At 53.4% G+C, this 9,139-nt stretch overlaps 1 pseudogene; it reads left to right on the forward strand.

The window, feature by feature from the left end:
• LOC147110131 (high affinity cGMP-specific 3',5'-cyclic phosphodiesterase 9A-like) overlaps positions 1-8,713 on the forward strand; it is a 156,551-nt pseudogene extending 147,838 nt beyond the window's left edge.
• Positions 8,714-9,139: the final 426 nt, after the last annotated feature.

The following is a 9,139-nucleotide window of genomic DNA, read 5'->3' on the forward strand; positions in this document are numbered from 1 at the left end:
TACTGAGGGAGCGCTGCACTGTCGGAGGGGCAGTACTGAGGGAGCGTCGCACTGTCGGAGGGGCAGTACTGAGGGAGCGCCGCACTGTCGGAGGGGCAGTATTGAGGGAGCGCTGCACTGTCAGAGGTGCGATCTTTCAGATGAGACATTAAACCGAGGCTTCTATGTCCTTTTTATAGTATGGGGTCCTGAACAATGCATGATACTCCAAGTGCGGCCTGACCAGGGTCCTAGACAAGTTTCATGTCACTTCACCAGTTTCGAATTCTACACCCCTAGAAATAAGTCCCAGTGCTTGGTTCACTTTTGTATGAACATTAGAATTAGGAGCAGGAGTCGGCCATTCGGCCCCTCGAGCCTGCTCTGCCATTCAAAGAGATCATGGCTGATCTTCTACCTCATCTCCACTATCCCGCCCAATCCCCATTTCCCTTGATCCCTTTAGCCTTAAGAAATATATCTAACTCCTTCTTGAATATATTTAATGAATTGGCCTCAACTGCCTTCTGTGGTAGAGAATTCCACAGGTTCACCACTCTCTGGGTGAAGAAATTCCTCCTCATTTCAGTCCTAAATGGCTTACCCCTTATCCTTAGACTGTGACCCCTGGTTCTGGACTCCCCGACCATCGGGAACATCCTTCCTGCATCCTGTCTGTCTAGTCCTGTTAGAATTTTATAAGTTTCAGTGAGATCCCCTCTCATTCTTCTAAACTCCAGCGAGTATAAGCCCAATCAACCCAATCTCTCCTCATACGTCATTCCTGCCATCCCAGGTATCAGTCTGGTGAATCTTCGCTGCACTCCCTCCATGGCAAGAACATCCTTCCTCAGATAAGGCGACCAAAACTGCACACATTACACAAGATGTGGTCTCACCAAGGCCCTGTACAACTGCAGCAAGACATCCTTGTTCCTGTACTCGAACCCTCTCGCTACGAAGGCCAACATACCATTTGCCTTCTTAACCGCCTGCTGCACCTGCATGCTTACCTTCAGCGACTGGTGCACAAGGACACCCAGGTCTCGTTGCACTTCCCCTTCTCCCAATCCATTGCCATTCAGATAATAATCTGCCTTCATGTTTTTGACACCAATGTGGATAACCTTGCATTTATCCACGTTATATTGCATCTGCCATGCTTCTGCCCAATCACCCAACCTGTCCAAATCATACTGGAGTTTCTCGGCATCCTCCTCACAGCACACACGCCCACCCAGCTTTGTGTCATCTGCAAACTTGGAGATATTACATCTAGTTCCCTTGTCTAGATCATTAATAACCTCGCATTTATCCACATTATACTGCATCTGCCCAATCACCCAACCTGTCCAAATCATACTGGAGTTTCTCCGCATCCTCCTCACAGCACACACGCCCACCCAGCTTTGTGTCGTCTGCAAATTTGGAGATATTACATCTAGTTCCCTCGTTTAGATCATTAATATATATTGTGAATAGCAGGGGTCCTCGGACCGATCCCTGCGGTGCCCCACTAGTCACTGCCTGCCACTTGGAAAAAGACTCGTTTATTCCAACTCTTTGCTTCCTGTCTGCCTCCTCCTCATCTCAGTCCTAAATGGACGACCCCTTATCCTGAGACTGTGACCCCTGGTTCTAGACTCCCCAGCCAGGGGGGAAACAACCTCTCAGCATCTACCCTGTCAATCCCCCTCAGAATGTCACACGTTTCAATGAGATCACCTCTCGTTCTTCGGAGCGCCAGAGAATCCAAAGGCCGTTGCTTTGGTGACCTGTATCGCTGCTGCTAATGATGAGTTCGCCTGTTCCCACCGGAGGTCCACTTTGCTCTTCCGACCCACAAGGATCCGAGGGGTTTAATCCATCACCGCCCTTGACTGAGTTTTCTCTTGCAGCTCAAACAGATGTTGATAAAATGCTGCGACATCTCGAACGAGGTGAGGCCGACAGAGGTTTCCGAGCCCTGGGTGGACTGTCTCTTGCAGGAGTACTTCATGCAGGTAAGCAGTCGGTTTCCCAACGATATTTGCCGAAACCTTCAAGTGTTGGTTCCTTGCCTTTCTTCAACTTCCTGATGTCCACCAACCGGCCGGCCCGGACCAGCAGGATTGGCTCATTCGATTTGGGAACAACACCGTAAGGAGAGGTAGGATAGCAAAATACTGCAGATGTTGGAAATCCGAAATAACAACAGAAAATGCTGGAAAAACTCAGCAGGTCAGGCAACATCCGTGGAGAGAAATTTGAGTTGACGTTTCGGGTTTGACCCTTCTTCAAAACAAAGTTTTGAAGAAGGGTCAAACCCGAAACGTCAACTCAAATTTCTCTCCACGGATGTTGCCTGACCTGCTGAGTTTTTCCAGCATTTTCTGTTGTTAGTAAGGAGAGGTAGGTTGGGTGTGGCCTTGGTTCGGTTACTCTGATTCGGAAGGTCATGGGTTCGAGTCCCCACTCCACAGACTCGAGCCCCATAATCCAGGCCGACACTCCCCAGTGCCAGTACTGAGGGAGCGCCGCACTATCGGAGGGGCGGTACTGAGGGAGCGCCGCACTGTCAGAGGGGCTGTACTGAGGGAGCGCCGCACTGTCGGAGGGGCAGTACTGAGGGAGCGCCGCGCTGTCGGAGGGGCAGTACTGAGGGAGCGCCGCACTGTCAGAGGGTCAGTACTGAGGGAGCGCCGCACTGTCGGAGGGGCAGTACTGAGGGAGCGCCGCACTGTCAGAGGGGCAGTAATGAGGGAGCGCTGCACTGTCGGAGGAGCAGTACTGAGGGAGTGCCGCACTGTCAGAGGGGCAGTAATGAGGGAGCACCGCACTGTCGGAGGGGCAGTACTGAGGGAGCGCCGCACTGTCGGAGGGCCAGTACTGAGGGAGTGCTGCACTGTCGGAGGTGCCGTCTCTCAGATGAGATGTTAAACCGAGGCCCCGTCTGCCCTTGGCTGGACTCAAGAGGTCCTGGAATGGAAGGTTTTGAGCAAGGAGTCCGATACTGCTCTCAAAGGGTTAACAGTACAGGTCTATAAATCTTTCGCTTCTTCTTAAAGTCGATTTATTTGTTTTTTCCGCAGAGTGACCGAGAAAAGTCGGAAGGTCTACCTGTGACTTCTTTCATGGACCGAGATAAAGTCACCAAGCCCAACGCACAAATCGGATTCATCGAATTTGTCCTCATTCCCATGTTTGAAGGAATGGCGAAGGTAACGGGGGCATGGGTCAGCTGAGGTTCAGTGGGTTCAGCACACTCTCTCTGTCGGAGGGGCGGGACTAAGGGAGCGCCGCACTGTCGGAGGGGCGGTACTGAGGGAGCGCCGTACTGTCGGAGGGGCAGTACTGAGGGAGCGCCGCACTGTCGGAGGGGCAGTACTGAGGGAGCGCTGCACTGTCGGAGGGGCAGTACTGAGGGAGCGCCGTACTATCGGAGGGGCAATACTGAGGGAGCGCCGCACTGTCGGAGGGGCAGTACTGAGGGAGCGCCGCACTGTCGGAGGGGCAGTACGGAGGGAGTGCCGCACTGTCGGAGGGGCAGTACTGAGAGAGTGCCGCACTGTCGGAGGGGCAGTACTGAGGGAGCGCCGTACTGTCGGAGGGGCAGTACTGAGGGAGCGCCGCACTGTCGGAGGGGCAGTACTGAGGGAGCGCCGCACTGTCGGAGGGGCAGTACTGAGGGAGTGCCGCACTGTAGGAGGGGCAGTACTGAGTTGGCGCCGCACTGTCGGAGGGGCAGTACTGAGGGAGCGCCGCACTGTCGGAGGGGCAGTACTGAGGGAGTGCCGCACTGTCGGAGGGGCAGTACTGAGGGAGCGCCGCACTGTCGGAGGGGCAGTACTGAGGGAGTGCCGCACTGTCGGAGGGGCAGTACTGAGGCAGCGCCGCACTGTCGGAGGGGCAGTACTGAGGGAGCGCCACACTGTCGGAGGGGCAGTACTGAGGGAGCGCCGCACTGTCGGAGGGGCGGTACTGAGGGAGCGCCGCACTGTCGGAGGGGCGGGACTGAGGGAGCGCCGCACTACTTTGGCTCTCAGTCCAATTAAAATTCTCATCTATGTGTTCAAATCCCTCCATGGTCTCCTCGCCCCCTCCCTATCTCTGTAACCTCCTCCAGCCCCTACAACCCTCCCTATCTCTGTAACCTCTTCCACCAACAACCCTCCCTATCTCTGTAACCTCCTCCAGCCCCCTACAACCCTCCCTATCACTGTAACCTGCTCCAGCCCCTACAACCCTCCCTATCTCTGTAACCTCCTCCAGCCCCTACAACCCTCCCTATCTCTGTAACCTCCTCCAGCCCCTACAACCCTCCCTATCTCTGTAACCTCCTCCAGCCCCCTACAACACTCCCTATCTCTGTAACCTCCTCCAGCCCCTACAACCCTCCCTATCTCTGTAACCTCCCGCAGCCCCCTACAATCCTCCCTATCTCTGTAACCTCCTCCAGCCCTACAACCCTCCCTATCTTTGTAACCTCCTCCAGCCCCTTCAACCCTCCCTATCTCTGTAACCTCCTCCAGCTCTAAAACCCTCCCTATCTTTGTAACCTCCTCCAGCCCCCTTCAACCCTCCCTATCTCTGTAACCTCCTCCAGCTCCAAAACCCTCCCTATCTCGGTAACCTCCTCCAGCCCCTACACCCCTCCCTAACTCTGTAACCTCCTCCAGCCCCCACAACTCTCCCTATATCTGTAACCTCCTCCAGCCCCTACAACCCTCCCTATCTCTGTAACCTCCTCCAGCCCCCACAACTCTCCCTATCTCTGTAACCTCCTCCAGCCCCTACAACCCTCCCTATCTCTGTAACCTCCTCCAGCCCCTACAACCCTCCCTATCTCTGTAACCTCCTCCAGCCCCTACAACCCTCCCTATCTCTGTAACCTCCTCCAGCCCCTACAACCCTCCCTATCTCTGTAACCTCCTCCAGCCCCTACAACCCTCCCTATCTCTGTAACCTCCTCCAGCCCCCTACAACCCTCCCTATCTCTGTAGCCTCCTCCAGCCCCTACAACCCTCCCTATCTCTGTAACCTCCCGCAGCCCCCTACAATCCTCCCTATCTCTGTAACCTCCTCCAGCCCTACAACCCTCCCTATCTTTGTAACCTCCTCCAGCCCCTTCAACCCTCCCTATCTCTGTAACCTCCTCCAGCTCTAAAACCCTCCCTATCTTTGTAACCTCCTCCAGCCCCCTTCAACCCTCCCTATCTCTGTAACCTCCTCCAGCTCCAAAACCCTCCCTATCTCGGTAACCTCCTCCAGCCCCTACACCCCTTCCTAACTCTGTAACCTCCTCCAGCCCCCACAACTCTCCCTATCTCTGTAACCTCCTCCAGCCCCTACAACCCTCCCTATCTCTGTAACCTCCTCCAGCCCCCACAACTGTCCCTATCTCTGTAACCTCCTCCAGCCCCTACAACCCTCCCTATCTCTGTAACCTCCTCCAGCCCCTACAACCCTCCCTATCTCTGTAACCTCCTCCAGCCGCTACAACCCTCCCTATCTCTGTAACCTCCTCCAGCCCCTACAACCCTCCCTATCTCTGTAACCTCCTCCAGCCCCCTACAACCCTCCCTATCTCTGTAACCTCCTCCAGCCCCTACAACCCTCCCTATCTCTGTAACCTCCTCCAGCCCAAACAACCCTCCCTATCTCTGTAACCTCCTCCAGCCCCAACAACCCTCCCTATCTCTGTAACCTCCTCCTGCCCCTACAATCCTCCCTATCTCTGTAACCTCCTCCAGCCGCTACAACCCTCCCTATCTCTGTAACGTCCTCCAGCTCCTACAACCCTCCCTATCTCTGTAACCTCCTCCAGCCCCTACACCCCTTCCTAACTCTGTAACCTCCTCCAGCCCCAACAACCCTCCCTATCTCTGTAAGCTCCTCCAGCCCCAACAACCCTCCCTATCTCTGTAACCTCCTCCAGCCGCTACAACCCTCCCTATGTCTGTAACCTCCTCCAGCCCCCTACAACCCTCCCTCTCTCTGTAACCTCCTCCAGCTCCTACAACCCTCCCTATCTCTGTAACCTCCTCCAGCCCCTACAACCCTCCCTATCTCTGTAACCTCCTCCAGCCCCAACAACCCTCCCAGATCTCTGCGCTCCTCCAATTCCGGCCACTTGAGCATCCCCCGATTTCCATCGCTCCACCATTGGTGGCCGTGTCTTCAGCCACCTGGGCCCCGAGCTCTGGAATTCCCTCCCTAAACCTCTCCGCCTCTCTCTCTCCTTTGAGGCATACATAACAAAAAAGCAGATTATCCGGTCATTCTCACATTGCTGTTTGTGGGAGCTTGCTGTGCGCAAATTGGCTGCCACGTTTCCTACATTACAACAGTGACCACACCTCAAAAAAAGCGAGGTTATCCACTTTGGTGTCAAAAACAGGAAGGCAGATTATTGTCTGAACGGCAATAGATTGGGAGAAGGGGAAGTGCAACAAGACCTGGGTGTCCTTGTGCACCAGTCGCTGAAGGTAAGCGTGCAGGTGCAGCAGGCGGTGAAGAAGGCAAATCGTATGTTGGCCTTCGTAGCAAGAGGGTTCGAGTACAGGAACAAGGATGTCTTGCTGCAGTTGTACAGGGCCTTGGTGAGACCACACCTTGAGTATTGTGTGCAGTTTTGGTCGCCTTATCTGAGGAAGGATGTTCTTGCCATGGAGAGAGTGCAGCGAAGATTCACCAGACTGATACCCGGGATGGCAGGAATGACGTATGAGGAGAGATTGGGTCAATTGGGCTTATATTTGCTAGAGTTTAGAAGAATGAAAGGGGATCTCATTGAAACTTATAAAATTCTAACAGGACTAGACAGACTAGATGCAGGAAGGATGTTCCCGATGGCGGGGGAGTCCAGAACCAGGGGTCACAGTCTAAGGATAAGGGGTAAGCCATTTAGGACTGAGATGAGGAGGAATTTCTTCACCCAGAGAGTGGTGAACCTGTGGAATTCTCTACCACAGAAGGCAGTTGAGTCCAATTCATTAAATATATTCAAGAAGGCGTTGGATATATTCCTTAAGGCTAAAGGGATCAAGGGATATGGGGAGAAGGCAGGGACAGGGTACTGAATTTGGATGATCAGCCATGATCTCATTGAATGGTGGAGCAGGCTCGAGGGGCCGAATGGCCTACTCCTGCTCCTATCTTCTATGTTTCTATGTAACTCATTCTTTCTTTCTTTTAAGGCGCTGATTAAAACTGACCTCTTTGACCAAGCTTTTTGGATCGCAGTGTTAGTCGAGGGGGAATCTTGCCACGTTGGAGTCTCACCAGGGTTCTGGGTTGTCCACTTGCTCTGGGGATCTCTGACTGGAATATGTGTTGTCCATTACATTCAGCTTTTCTCTCAGCTTGAGGAGGTGATGGTTCAGCCTTTGAGGGAGTCCAGAGAGCGTTATGAGGAACTGCGAGAATCTGAAGACGCCTTGAGAAAGGTAAGGATGGAGTGCCATTCATACTCAATAATGGTGTCCTTCAGAGCAGAGAAGGTTAAGGAGAGATTGACCAGAATGGTCCCAGGGATGAGGGACTTCAGTGATGTGGAGAGACTGGAGAAGCTGGGATTGTTCTCCTTAGAGCAGAGTAGGTTAAGAGGAGATTGACCAGAATGGTCCCAGGGATGAGGGACTTCAGTGATGTGGAGAGGCTGGAGAAGCTGGGGTTGTTCTCCTTAGAGCAGAGAAGGTTAAGGGGAGATTGACCAGAACGGTTCCAGGGATGAGGGACTTCAGTGATGTGGGGAGACTGGAGAGGCTGGGGTTGTTCTCCTTAGAGCAGAGAAGGTTAAGGGGAGATTGACCAGAACGGTTCCAGGGATGAGGGACTTCAGTGATGTGGGGAGACTGGAGAAGCTGGGGTTGTTCTCATTAGAGCAGAGAAGGTTAAGGGGAGATTGACCAGAATGGTCCCAGGGATGAGGGACTTCACTGATGTGGAGAGACTGGAGAAGCTGGGGTTGTTCTCCTTAGAGCAGAGAAGGTTAAGGGGAGATTGACCAGAATGGTCCCAGGGATGAGGGACTTCAGTGATGTGGAGAGACTGGAGAAGCTGGGGTTGTTCTCCTTAGAGCAGAGAAGGTTAAGAGGAGATTGACGGGAATGGTTCCAGGGATGAGGGACTTCAGTGATGTGGAGAGACTGGAGAAGCTGGGGTTGTTCTCCCTTAGAGCAGAGAAGTTTAAGGGGAGATTTAATAGAGATGTTCAAAATCATGAGGTGTTTGATGGAGTAAATAAGGAGAAACTGTTTCCAGTGGCAGGAGGGTCGGTAACCAGAGGACACAGATTGAAGATAATCGGTAAAAGAACCAGAGGGGGAGATGAGGAGAATTGTTTTTACGCAGCGAGTTGTTGTGATCTGGAACGCGCTGCCTGAAAGGGCGGTGGGAGCAGATTCAATAGTAACTTTCAAAAAGGGGAATTGAATAAATACTTGAAGGGGAAAAATTCACAGGGTTGTGGGGATAGAGCAGGGGGGAGTGGGACTAATTGGAGAGCTCGTTCAAAGAGCTGACACAGGCACGATGGGCCGAATGGCCTCCACCTTTGCTGTGCCATTCCGTGATTCTATGATACAAACTCACGACCAACCCTCCACATCATGGTCTCAATGCTAATTAATCTTTATTTCTTCTCTCCTTCACCTTGATCGAGCAGCGGAAGGAGGAAGAAGAAGACACAATTCTGCGTCTCAAGGAGTGTCCACTCGCTCACTCCGCCACCAGACCTTCTGCCTCGCAGTGACCGCTCCTGTCGGGGGCGCGGGGGAGGGAGCCAACCATCTCACAACCTCCGACTGTTGGCGTGTGCCTCTAGCCGTTGGGACCTCCTGCGGCAAAATGGAACCTCCCGGGACTGCGGGGAGCGCACTGGGTTAGCACAAGTGCCTCTTCATCTCTGAACACCCGGGCTCCAAGCACTGGCCTTCGCAATCTGTGGCCGAGAGGAGTCAGGATGGGCCATGTGAATGAGTAATGAGGCACTTAATTGTCAGTGGGAGGCTGGTGAAAGATATGGAAATCTCAAACTGGGATAGGAGGAGCCCAGCTATTCCAACGTTGAGGTACAGTAGAGGGTACCTCACCAGGGGTACCTGCCCTGGGAGTGTTTGACGGGACAGTGTAGAGGGAGCTTTACTCTGTATCTAACCAGTGCTGTACCTGCCCTGGG

Source organism: Somniosus microcephalus, chromosome 12 (genome assembly GCF_052327205.1).
Source record: "Somniosus microcephalus isolate GS21.2 chromosome 12, FLI_Smic_1.0, whole genome shotgun sequence".
NCBI lineage: Eukaryota > Metazoa > Chordata > Chondrichthyes > Squaliformes > Somniosidae > Somniosus > Somniosus microcephalus.